At 45.4% G+C, this 13,895-nt stretch overlaps 1 long non-coding RNA gene across 1 annotated transcript; it reads left to right on the top strand.

Moving 5' to 3' along the window:
- The first annotated feature begins 153 nt into the window (after positions 1-153).
- LOC141576435 (uncharacterized) lies at positions 154-13,398 on the top strand. The gene is made up of 4 exons (XR_012504844.1): positions 154-290; positions 1,050-1,084; positions 11,327-11,436; positions 13,145-13,398. It is a non-coding gene; the product is annotated as an uncharacterized LOC141576435 (long non-coding RNA).
- The last annotated feature ends 497 nt before the right edge of the window (positions 13,399-13,895 follow it).

Here is a 13,895-nt window from a genome sequence, read left to right as displayed (position 1 = left end):
CCGCACCACGACCTCCACACCGCGACCTCCGCGACGCTCCTCTGAGGGCCTCCCGACAGCCCTCAAGAGCCGGCCGGCCTCTCCTGGGCGGGAGCGGCGCTGATTGGCCGGCACAGCGCGCACGCGGGAGGCGGGGCCTCGCCCGAGCCCCCGCCCCCTGGCCGGACCGCCCTCCGCGGAAGGTGCCCGGGCTGGGGACCCGCGCCGGGGGTTCCAGGACCTCCGTTCAGAGGGCGTTTCCCGGGCCTTCTTCCTGGGAAGTCACAAGAGGACACGGGAGCCAAGAACAGGTGCTCAAGCCTCCACCCCCCTGGTGACTCCTAGTCACCCTCCTCCTGGGGTCCTCTCCACTCACCCCTTCCCCTTGCGGAGGAATAGCCCATCCGCAGGCGCGTTCTGGGGTAGCCCTCCCACCTCCGTTTTCCAGGTTTGGGTTTTCGTCTTTTAAGGACACGTGTGTGCATCCTTCACCATCCTTGCTTACTCTGGCGCTGTCTGCGTGTGACGCTAAATTGCAGCCCATTCTCTCTGGTATTCTGCCCCTTGCTCTTTTCACTCAACGTGGTGTCACCAGCGCTATCTGTATTAGGACCTGGAGCCACAGTGCTTTCATTTCCCCCGCCGCATCCTAGACCGTTGTGGAACCACGCCTCAGTTCGCTCCTCCGTTTTCTGGTTCCTGCACGTCGGGATACTTTCTGCTTTAGAGCCCCGAAAAGCAGTGATGCTGGGGATATTCTAATGTCTGGCCCACGCGCAACATGTTTTGCAAGCTTAAGGGAGTGGACGGCTGGGTCGTCGTCGTAGGCTAGTGAGTACGGCGAAACTGTTTCCTCCCTTCCTCCACCGGCTGGCTGAGCGCTCATTGGCTGCCTAGACTCACCAAATACTTGGTGCAGTCAGACTTCAGGTTGCCACTTTAGTGGGTGTAAAATTACGTGTGTGGGGGTGGGGTGGGGTATTCTTTTGCATTTCTCCAGTCACTTATAAGGTTGAGCTCTTTTTTCTTTTGATGCTTATTGGCCATTTCAATTTCCTTTTCCACGACAGGTCTCGCTCGGTGAGTTTGGCGAGTTTTCTCTTTGGTAAGACGGTTTTCTTATAAATTTATAGAAGTCATTTATATATTGGGATACTAATCTTTATGCCTGTGGTTTCCTGTCTCTTTCTTTGTTATTTATAGCTCAAGTGGTAGAGCTGCATGCTTTGCATGCACCAGGTCATAGGTTCAATCCTCTTCTAAAAGGTTCAATAACCCTTCTAAAAAGAAATAATTAAACCATATTATCTCCCCCCCCCACCAAAGAAAAATAAACTAAAATAACTTTAGTTATTTCAGGGCATAACATCTTTCTCCTTTTTTTTCTTGCAAGTCACGTGTTTAAAGTTTATTTTGCATTTTAAAATCTTTGTTCATGTAGAACTGATTTTTGGGGGGGGGGGTTGTTATCAGATAGAGATCCAATTGTATTATGTCCCCTATGGGGAAATTTGCTCTTCACATCTTCGTTAACTGAATAGTGTTAATGTTAAACTTAAGGTAGAAAGTGTTAATTTCCTCATGATCGGTTCATTTAGTAAAACGTCCGTGTTTGCCCACACTACACTGATTCAGAATACCACTGTTATCATACCCTAGATTTCCATATGTTACTGGATCTAGTCTGGACTTTCTGTTTGTTTCCATTGATTTGTCTGTCTACTCATATTCAAACACCACACTATCATAATTATAGAGGCTTTGGCACATACTGTAATATCTTGTTGGGCAGTTCTCCCTCGAAGCTCTTTCTTTTCATCATTTTTGTACCTATACTTGCATTTTTCCATAGGTATTGTATCATCTTGATATGTCCAGCAGGGCAAAAGAGAACTTTTTTTGTAACATTTTTTTTTATTGATTTATAATCATTTTACAATGTTGTGTCAAATTCCAATGTAAAGCACACTTTTTCAGTTATACATGAACATATATATATTCATTGTCACATTTTTTCTCTGTGAGCTACCATAAGATCTTGTGTATATTTCCCTGTGCTATACAGTATAATCTTGTTTATCTATTCTGCAATATTGAAATCCCATCTATCCCTTCCCACCCTCCGCCCCTTTGGCAACCACAAGTTTGTATTTTATGTCTGTGAGTCTATTTCTGTTTCGTATTTATGCTTTGGGGTTTTTTTTTTTTTTTTTTTTAGATTCCACATATGAGCGATCTCATATGGTATTTTTCTTTCTCTTTCTGTCTTACTTCACTTAGAATGACATTCTCTAGGTCCATCCATGTTGCTGCAAATGACATTATTTTATTCTTTTTAATGGCTGAATAGTATTCCATTGTATAAATATACCACATCTTCTTTATCAGTCATCTGTTGATGGACATTTAGGCTGTTTCCACGTCTTGGCTATTGTAAATAGTGCTGCTATGAACATTGGGGTGCAGGTGTCATTGTGAAGTAGGGAGAACTTTTGATATTCGTATTGAGATTGCATTAAATCTATAAATGAGCTTCGCGAGAACTAACACATGGAGGATGATTGGAAAGGCCTAACAAGGAACAAGGCATTTCTTCCCACTAGTCCAGCTCTACTTTTGTGTCTTTAAGAAGCATTTTACAGCATTTTAAAATGTAGATTTTGGATAAGCCTTCATTTTATTCCTGAATATGTTTTCCTTTTTTGCTGCTCTTATAAATGAAGTTTGTTTTGCCTTTCATTGTATCTTCTAACTCATTTTTGTGCGTGTGCATGTGGCGAATTTTGATTTCTGCATCTTCATTTTATACCCTACATCATTGTAGAATCTTTTAGTGTTTCAGTTAGTTTTACCCCCAATTCCCTAGGGTTCTTTTGGTATATTATCATGTTATCTGGGACTAGAGATAATTTTCCTTCTTCTCCATTTGTTAGTCTCTATTTCGGTCATCTCATTCATTGCATAGCTTAAAACCTCCAGGACAGTATTAGGTGGTAATGGACATTTTGGGCATTTTTAGACTATTCTTGACTGTGGTTGGAATGCCTCAGGTTTTCCCAATTATGTATGATTCCATTTTATTATAATTTTGTCCGATTTTGTCAAAGATTTGTTCAGCATCTCTGCAAATAATTACATAATTTTTCCCTTAGGCCTATTAAAATGCTAAATTAAAAGATTTCTTAATGTTGCACCTTGCAGTCCCAGAATAAACCTTGCTTGGAACCTGGTGTATTTTCCTCTCGTGATTTTGGAGTCTGTTTGGTAGTATTTTATTTTGGGGCTTCTACATTAGTGTTTGTTAAGGGACACTGAACAATAATTGTAATTTATGCCGCTGACACTGTCAGCATAAATCCAACGTTTTCCTTCATTTTCTTTGCCCTAAATCAACTCACATAGTGTTGGGACTGTATGGTCCTAAAAGTTTGAAGGAATTCCCTATGAAACTACCTGTGCCTAGTGATCTCATGTAGGTTAAATTCTTCATAATTCTCTTTCTTCTTAGACATTATCTCTTCAAGAAGCTCTTGGTTCCCATTGGGGTCAATTACAGCAAATTTTGTTTTTTCAAAAAATTATGTGTTTCATCTAGTTTTTCAGATTCATCTCAGTAGACACGTGTAAAGTAAACCCTTTGATTTGCAAAATTTCTTCTGTATTGTTATTTCCATTGTACCATACATATGTATGGTTTTCCCTTGATTAAATTGCCTAGTGCTTTGTTTCATTCATTTTTAAAGAGAATTTTGACTTATTCACTTGATCTAGGTTTTTTTCTCCCTCATTAACGTCTACTTTTATATATTAGTGTTGTTTCCTCCTTTGTGCTTTCTTTTGTCTTAATTTGGTGTTTCATACTGAGCTCTTGAATTGAAAATTACATTCATTTATTTTTATTCTTTCACTTTCGTACATGTGAGTATTCAAGACTGCATTTACTCTGACCAATGCTTTAAATATAGCTCATTTGTTCTGAAATGTAGTAGTCTTCCTATAATTTGTATAAATTCTGCACATATCTCCAGTTTGACCTGGTATTTCTTTAATGGAAGATTTTTCAGTGTCTTCGGAGAAGGGATCTTTTAGTTTTTATAATTTCTGGTTATACTGTGCTATGATCAGAGTATGTGGTTTGTAACATCTCTATTTTGTTGAACTTAGTGATGTTTTCTTTGTGACCTAATACATGTTCGATTTTTGTAAATGCTTTTTGTATCCCTTAGAATGTGTATTTTCTAGTATCATGCTGTAGTTTTTAATATGTACTAATTAGTTCCACCTTTTCAATTATGTTATTCAAAAAGTTATACCGTTATTATTGTTGACCACTTAACTGCTTGTGGGAGATTGCATTTTCTAAAGCTGGCCACAGCACCAGCTCCTCTCCCACATGCTCTTCTCATAGTGTGACTTTGGCTCTGCTTCCATCAAGGAGTGGAACCCACATACCCTTCTGTGAACTTAGGCGGCCTCAAACTGCCTTGACCAAGACAGTATAGCATAAGCAGCAATTTGTGTCTTCTGAGACTAGGTCATAAAAGTGTCATGAAATCTCACCCTGCTCTTCTGGGACACTCGTTCTTGCAACCTACGAACCATGCTTTGAGGAAGCCCAAGTAGCCCATGGAGAAACCCAGGGACAGAATCAGATGCTCCCATCCCACAGCCCCAGCTGAGATTGCAGGCAATAACCAGCCTCAGCTTGCCAGCCATGTGAGCGAGACGTCTTGAATGGGAATCCTCTCTACCCTCAAGTTGAGCAACCCCAGGTGACGTGACGGCGACACTCAGAGCAGACATGATGACTCATCCCTGCCAAGCCCTGGGGAAAAAAAAAAAACAATAGCTAAAAGACTATTTTTATTTTAAGCCACCAAGCAAAACCTCCTAGACCTCCCCTGTAAGCAGAGCTCTGTTTCTCCCCCAAGTCCCCAAAGGAGAGCCTTGTGGTGGTTGCCTGCTCTCCCCCACTATCTCTCTTACTTGCTCACTCCCCACTACACATCTCCTCTCCTCCAGTTTCCATCCTTTCCATTGCCTGGAATCTTCCCTTTCTGGTCTGTCTAGCCTTTAAATGCACAAACAACATGACCTTCTCTTGCTGCTGTTGCTTCTCCATGCATAACTGCACTCATCAAAACAAATGAGCCACCTTCAGAAGATTTGACAGGGACACAATTGTACAGAGCTAACTGATATTTTAACAATTATCTTTAAAAGAACCAAAGGCATAATTTGCCACGTTCATCTTCTAGGAAGACCTCTGAAGCAGCCTTCCCATCTACCTGTTGGTGACCTGTGTACATTCACTGAACACTTTGGAACATTTTCTCACCCCAACTCCTGCCCATATTCCCTGGTATCTCAGTTCCTTTAATGTCGTCTTTTAAAAACTGCTCCTGCATTACTCCATTCAAAGTCCATCAACTTCTAGGGCTACGCTTGGAAGTGGCTCCATCTTCCAAACCCTTCCTTCAGATATCCTGCACTTGAACCACGACCTCCTATCCTTCCAGCTCACTTTTAGACTGGTTGTCCCCACTGTAACCATTTGCCAGCCTCATCAGAAGTTCCACTCCACTGCCCTTTTTCCTTTTCCTCTATCGAAGGGCCCCTCCTGTCTTCTCATGAGTAAAAGTCTAGCATCTCAGTCAGCCCCTTCTCTATAACTTCCTGGGCTTTTGCTGCATTTGTTGGGTAAAATCCAATTTCTCTGAAAACGCAGCTCTCTCTTCCTTTGCTGGCTCCTGCCACGGTGCAGAGAAGTGCCTAATATGGTCAACGTGTACCACAGTGGATTGACGATTTACAGCCTCAACTAGGCCCTCAAATTGCCCCCAAGTTATCCCATTTCCATGTGGTCAACCCACTCGCTCCACTTGCCATTTTCAACCTTTTCCACTCTGCTCCACATTTAATCCTTCTCCCTCCCTTCACAAATCCTCCGCCATGCTCGGCCACTCACTCAACCTATTTTTCTGAGCAAACAATTCAGACAGAAACCCTAGAGACTTCTGCTATCAAACCTGTCCCACAGAGGAGAGAGGGCCCTGCCCCTGTGTTCTAGGTCCCATGGCCTCCTGTCTTCCAGGAACCTCATCCAATATTTCATCCATAATTTCTCTCCGTCCTCTGTCTTGGGCCTCTCTTTCTCTTTTCCACCCGTCCCATGAACATTTGCACATACTCAAATCTCCTTCAACTCAAATGAATGTCCCTGGGCCCTACACCCAACCAATCTACCTCCCCCGTCCTCCTCCTCCTAGCAGTCCAAGGTCTACCAAGACTTGTCTGTGCTTGTTACCTCAATTTTCTCACCTCCCAGGTGTTCTCTAACATACTGTAAGCCAATGTGGGCCCTCACATCTCTTAAAATGGCCCTCACCCAAAAGTCACCAAATGCCTACATGTGGCTAAATCAAATGAATATTCTCTGGTCTTCATCTCACTCAATTCACAGCAGCATTCAATACTGTGGACTACTCCCTTGGTTTTCTTTCCCCTCCTTCTATCTTCTTTTGGCTTCCACAACTACACATTCTTCTGTTACCTCTTGTCCTTCTGGTCACTTCTCAGTATCTTCAGTAGGTCTGCCCCCTCCAGTGGGAAATTATATGGCAGAGCTCCCCAGGACTTGGTTTTACTCGGTTCCCTTCTTGATTCATGCTCTTTCTCTTAGCGTTTCCATATATGCCCGCCCAGGGGACAACTGCCAGTTACATCAGAGTTTCTCAAGGTGTGGTTCGTGGGCCAGCCTGCATCAGGATCATAGGACAGAGGGCATGCTGAAATCCATATTCCTTAGCACTATCCAAGGCCTATAGAATCAACTCTGTGGGTGGGCACTGGGAATCTCCATTTTAAACTAATTCTCCAGGTTGCTCTCAACCCCACTGAAGTGGGAACCACTGTATTTGTCAAGGAATGACAGCCTGGCTGATATCAACAGACGCAGCTCAACATCTCCATCTACTGGCTTCCTGACACTAGTGTCTTGGTTTCACAAATGTAGTCCATGGATGTTAAGAAAGGACCAAAAATGTGAAAAAGAGAAAAAAATCATGAAAAAAAAGAACAAAGGGTAAGAATGGAGTATCTGCCTGACGAATAATCAAGATTGAATTATATCATCTTTTGACTTTTCTAGCACTGAGCTAGAGCCTTCAGTATCAAAGTTTTAAGGGTAAATTAAACTGGTGCCTTTCACTTCTCATCCAACTACAGAAAACACTTGCATCGGATGACTCCTATCTATAGATCATTATAGCAAGTTTCTTATTTCTTATAATGTACCAAGGACATTTAATGAATTTTTAAGGTTAGCCTTCCAGAAGTTGGCTAATGAAAAGCATTCTACTTTCCACTAGTAATCTAATAGGAGGCACTCTGATTTAAACGAACTTCTACCTTTAAGTCTTTGTCCCAATTACTAAAATAATAAATGAATCTTCAGTGTAAAAACTTTCATGAAAAATATAATTTAAGAAGGGAATGGAATTCCCACATAATTCCACTACTCAGACATAATGTACCACTTTCAGTTGGGGGTACCAGTTCCTTTCATCCTTCTCTCTCTACTCAGGTAGATAGATAGATGACAGATAAGTAGACGGCTGCCTGGATAGAGATGCAGATATAGATATAAAGATATACTTATAGAGATCTGGTTAGAAATAGAGATATAGACTCTCCCTACATCATTGTAACTTTTCTACCTACCTTGGTTCACTGCCTGCTCTGCAATTTTTATTTCTGTTTCTAATCATACATTTTCCGTCTTTTATCTAAGGTTGACAAACAAAGTCTTCAAGATTTTATTGACTCTGATCATGCTTTCACACTGCCTGGTTTAAGTACCAGGATGCCATTTACTATTTATTTGCTTTGAATAATTATCCTCCGTATGCCTTCAGCATTCCATTGACTCGTGTAAAAACACCAGTGTCTTGGGTGAGGAATGGCTAACTCCCAGATTCCTTCCTGTACTACAAAACCACCCATTCTATCATCATAGAGTTGCATCTTGACTTCCTGCAGTGACCTTCACTGAAGAGTATCATTTCACTTCCTTATTCTTGGTAAACTTTTCCTAAGGTTGCTCTCCATCATCTTGGCATTTCACTATTGGAAATGAAAGATTGGAGAGGGGAAAGGGTGGGCCGTGTTGAGCATTAGTCCGGATAAGATATCTGTCTCCCATGCCTCCTTTTTTTTGTCTCTAGGCAGATTGTGTTAGATTTCTCCCTTGCAATCCAGGTATATCTCAGTGTCTGAGAGTGAATTTTGGAGAGACATGGGTGGACATTCTGGCCCTGCCACTTAATAATTGTGAGACATGGGCAAGACACTTGGGTAGTTAGACTCAAGTACCCTCAGTGGCATTGGAAAGGATAAAATGAGACTTTGAACATGAAGGGGTTTTCGTGTGGAATGACACACTTAATAATAACACATGACTGCTATAAGGACAAGTGGGAGCAGGGAGAAATTAGGATGTCAGAGAGCCCCCTTCAACCCCCTTAACAACTTCCAGAGCTCTGTACTCCAGACCTCACCCCTTTAACAGATTATATTTCAGGGTGTAACATCACTGATGCTACTGGCCTCTTTCTACCATCCTGAACCTCTCACCTTCACTAACCTCTAGCCTTTGCCTTAAAATCTTGCTCAGAGCTCCACTAAACTCCACTAAAAACCAAACCAAACAGAAACAAACAGCTTCCTTCAGCCTTTTTGTCCCCTCAAATAAACATCCTTTATTCTTCTAAAAGCATTTACGAGTACTCTCCTGCCAAATCTGCACTAGGCCCAGGTATGCAGACAGAAAAGGTGTAGCAGCCTCTACTTTCAGATAGTCCACTGGGACCAACACACATAAAGAAAATGCTGTGCAACTGTGTTATTACTGCTAGAGGCATGGAAACTTATGGGAGAATGGAGCAGGGGCTCCCAACCTAGTGGACAATGAGAGCCTGTGAGTCGTACTAACTGTTGTGTCCCCAGCCTGAGACAGAGCAGAACCCTGCGGCCCCCCCCCCACCCCCGCCAACCCCTGCCTATTGTTTATAGAAAAGCGGAAGTCTTCCAGGCCTCCCGGAGTCATGAAATAGCAAGCCCAAGCAGTTGATGATACAGACAATAGAGTCACAGACTCACTGTCTGATGCACATTCCTGAGTCCTTTTACAGATACTGTAACTGTCACCAGCAGGAAAGGGCTGACTGCATGATGATCAGAAGTCTTCCCTGGCCTCCCCTTCAGTAATCTCATGAACAAACCATGTGAACAAGATAGCATCTAGGGAAAATTCACAAGGAGTTGACAAGCCTACACAACAAGCCTGCACACAGTGGAGGGTGGTGATGACCCCGATGCCCTATCTCAATGATTAACTGAGATTACTCCCCCCTTTCCTTTTGAAGCCTTCATGACAGGGTGGAATCTAGGGAGACGGTCTTTGGGGGACTTGAGTTCACCATCTCCTCATGTTAATGAGGCTGTTGCCCCCAAGATCATACCCTTGCCCCTCCCTCAATTAAAAACCAATTACCTTTATCTAAGTCTCAGGAGAAAGCTGTAAAGAGAAGAAACAAGAACTAGCTGGAACCAATATTGCCCAAGATGGTGGAGAATTCAACTTCTAGTAGACCTTAAGCTTCATTGAACACCCAATGTAATGCATTAGCATGTTGAATGACACACCGACCAGCACCATGACAGTTGACCAGTGCCATCACAACAGCCAACAAAGCCATAATAGGACAGGGAAAAAAAGGAGATTGGCTCCAGCACTCCCAGAATGAGGATATGATGGCAGAAGCTTCCCAGATAAAGCCCTACATGGCCCAATCCGGAGCTGCAGCTGTCTCGATCCGCCATCTTGGCTGATGGCTCCCTACTTGAGCAATTTCTCTCCCTTTCCCTCTTTTGACCAATAAAGGAACCTTTCACTTTGTCCCTCTGCCTCTGCTGAGAATTCATTCTTTCTCAATCATCAGGCAAGGACCCACACATTTGGTACCAAGTCTTTCCAATTTGGGGATCTCTCTTTCTGCTAATGAGTCTAGCTCAGGGGCCAGCACACACAGTACATGAGCATTAAATCATGAATGTACACTCAATGAAGAACAATATCTTAACTGAATTGTAACAAATGTTTGAGACCTTGGGAGGGGAGGGTGTGAAGAAGGAAAGAAACAGAATAGAGGAAAGAAGAGAATTTTAAGAGTCTGGGATTTACTTTAAAAATATATCCACAAAGAAAAATGAAATTTAAAAAAACCCAGTATCTTAATCATTGTTAAATGGGAATTCACTGTGCTCTTCTCCTGAGTTTTTTGTGTTTTTGAAAATTTTCATTAAAACTTTTGTTGAAGAAATAGACATATATTGAGATTATCACAGTATTTCTATTTTTGGTCCTGCTGATGTGATGAATCACACTGATTTTCCAATGGTGGGCCAACTTACATTCCTGGAGAAGACCCAACTTCTTCATCAAGGGTGGGTTCTTCAGGAACTCACTGGACAGGGAATGTGAGTGCTGTGTTTAGGATGTTCCTGGTGGAGATTGGTCTGTGGTTTTCTTTCTTAAGATACCTGAGCCAGGCTTTATTGGCGACATTCTGTTGACCACCTGGGATGAGTCAGACAGCATTCTCCTTCTTTTTCTGTTCTTTGAGGAGGTTGTGTGATATTGGTGCTATTTCTTCTTTAAATGTTTTCTCCCGAGTACGAATTATACTTTACTTTAGAATCCTTGATCTGATAGTCATGATTTGTATACTTTTTGGTATGTTTTATAATAATTTTAAGATACACATTTTTTGAGAAAGAGTAGGCAAAAATCAATTTTTAACTTAGAAAACATTTCATTTGCTAACTAAGGGAAATGCACTCACCTGACCCTAGTAACTGGACTAGAAATACCACCCTGGCATAGATAACAACTCTTTACATAAACTTTCCTTGTCATTATCATCGTCATTGACATTTACTGGGCAGGACTATAGGCCAGGCACCGTGCTGGATGTGTTACTCATGTCATTTACTTTAATCATCACCCTAAGCCTATGTGGTAGGTGCCAGCATTCATTCCCAGCATTCCAAAGAGAAAGCTGAAGCATAACAATGTCCAGGATCCAGGACTCGAATTACGTGCAGATTATGTTGTGTTCATCTAACCACAGAAATGTGCATTACACCCAAACAGTCATTTCTCCAAAGTCTTTCTACTATAAATTCTTCACTTCTACCATGATGCCCATATGGCCTGAACATTGACCATGATTTGTAATTATATAGACTTTTTTCTTCCTTGAGTTATTGTCCTTTCCCCCTATAGCCTGCAAGAACCACTGGAGCGGGCATTCACTGTGGAACCCCCAGCAATTGGTGCAAGGCGTGGTCCAGAGGAGGCTCTGGATGAAAGGGGAGAGTAGTATCAGTGACAAGGTAGAAAATGCTTGATGTACATACTTACTAGAGGGCAGACCATGGTGCCTCTGTGTAGGTGGCTGGGGGAAGGTGGGACAAGTTCATGTAGGAATGAAATCTGAGTGTTTCTCTGTCCCACTGTGAAGTCCTCTGCCTTCCCTCTGGAGCATTCCCCTCCCCTGGCCCCACTGCCAGCCCCAAGTCACCCAAGTCACTAGGCTGAGGGCTACAGCAAAGGCAGAGAGACTGGAGAGAAGGAAGAGGACTGGGTCCTGCATGCAGAGCAAGGGTCTTGGAGGAAGGGGTGAGCCCAACACAGCTGGAGACAAAGAAGCGAAAGAAGAGAAACCTGGTTCTGCCAGCCTGGGGAAGGAGGGCGGGCTCTTCCTATGAGTGGCAGGGCCCAGCTGGCTTCTCTGAGGCCTTAGGGAGAGGCCCTGCCCCCACTGCCCAATGACCCCTGCACTCCTGAGCCCCCACAACAGAGGGGACACTTGGGCCCTCTATGGGGCGAAGGCAACATGAAAGGGGAGCCTCGGCTCTGGTCAAGGTGGGCTGGACAGACAGTGCCTCTGAGCTAAGGCAGTGCGGATGCTGTCCCCACCCCTTTGTACTTGAATAACAGAGGAATGGAAGACCGCCCTGCTCCACAGGCACGCACACAGACGTCAGTGGGGAGAGGGTGGGCACCAAGTTTGGCCTGGAGACAGCCACCAAGAACTTAAGGTCCCTCGGGAAATCTTTGAGAGACAGGGACAGGGTCTGAGACACAGGCCCAGCTGGGAGCTGTGCCACTAGAGCCCCAGGAGAGGGAGGAGCTGTCCCAGAGCCACCAAGGATGCAGATACACATGCCGATGGGAGGCTGTGGGGGAGCTGCCCTGGGGGCTGTGCCCAGCAAGGCTGAGGGCCTCCAAGGACAGGCCATGAGCTTGGCTTCGGGTCAAGGAGGCACAGTCCTGGGAACACCAAGTGCAGCCTCGGGGGACAGGACCTCCTCGTTTCAAACCACACGGGTGCTGCAGGCTGAGGGGCAGCGGCCCACACCCCTTGGCAGGGGCCAAGGGGTCTGGAGCCCACGTGTGGGCAGCGGCTCTGCCTTGCTCACCCCAGGCCCTGCTGCAGATCTGGCGCCTTTCCCAGGCCTCCCCCAGAACCAGTTCCTGCCCCAGGAAGGACCCCGCAGGCTCTGGAATGAGATGGTCAAAGGCGTCCCTCAGTCAAGCTCAGCCCCACCCCAGCCCCACAGGGGGATCTCCCTGCACAGCCTCATCCTGCCCCCCACCACTTGTCCTGGCACCCCTCCGACTACAAGACTGTGCCAGGCCCCTTCAGTCTGCTCCATGGCCTCCACTGTGGGGCCTGACTCCCAAGAAGGGTGGGGGAGGGGTGGGGCCCAGGTCTTCCCTGAACTGTGCCTCACATCCACACCCCCAAATCCGCCCTGCTCTGGGTGTCCCACCTCACCCCTGGCCTCCCTCCACAGGGCCCTGGCACTGGTCTCCTCATCTCGTGGCCTGAGGGCAGCTGCAGCACCAGACGGCAGGCCGAGGAGGGCACGGGGTCCCCCAGGGTTGGGAGCGGGGGTCAGAGCCCACATCTGCTGGCCCCGGTCTGGCATCAAGTGTGCTTTCCAGGACAGGGGCTCAGTAAGGTGAGCCCAATGGCCTGTTTCGTTTCCGCCTTAGCCCTTAACCCTCTTTCGCTGTCTTCCTTCCCATTTTCAGGAGGAGGGAGGACCTGGCCACCCCGGCTGGTCCTCACACTTGGACGAGGGAGCCTTGGGTGAAACAAGCTGGCGCTGCCTGAGAGCCAGCTGGGCCGTCTGCAGAGACAATGACGCACAAGGAGATACCCAGCGGGGCCCTGAGGACCAGGAAAGGGTGACAGCCCAGGAGACGCCAGAGAGACACCCCAACACCTGCCCCAGCAGAGGGTGGGCAACAGGCCGTGCCTGGGAGCAGGTGGCAGCGGAAGACCAGGGCCACCACCCCGTTGTGACCATTCGCAGTCTGCCTTGCATCCCCCAGCTGTGTTTCCGGGTCTGTCACTGCTAACCACGCGTCTCCAGCCAGGCTCACAGCTGTGTTTCCAGGGCCTGAACTGTGGTGTCTGCCAGCCTGGTCTGGATCCCAGGGCCTCCACTGAGGAGCTGGGGGACCTGGGCAAGACTCTGAACCTTCCTGTGCCCAGTGTTCTCAACTGGAGAGGAGGGGGCATAACGGTGCTCCTGTGAGGACTCAGAATGCAGTGGAGTTGAGTGCAGGCCCAGCGGCTCAGCCCAGTGCCTGGTACATAATAAGAATTCATGTTTCTTTTAGCTGTTTTTCATAGTTAAGGTTATGCTATATATGTGCCTAATTTCATGTTTTGGATTTTTCCCCTGGATTCTTCAACTCTTTATTCTTGCATGATTGATATATTCTATCATATGCTATCATATCATATCTAGCACAATTTAATGCTTTTGTAACATTT

This window comes from Camelus bactrianus, chromosome X (assembly GCF_048773025.1).
Source record: "Camelus bactrianus isolate YW-2024 breed Bactrian camel chromosome X, ASM4877302v1, whole genome shotgun sequence".
Classification (NCBI taxonomy): domain Eukaryota; kingdom Metazoa; phylum Chordata; class Mammalia; order Artiodactyla; family Camelidae; genus Camelus; species Camelus bactrianus.
The sequence above is the reverse complement of the archived record's forward strand: the minus strand, read 5'-3'. Positions and strand labels throughout refer to the sequence as shown.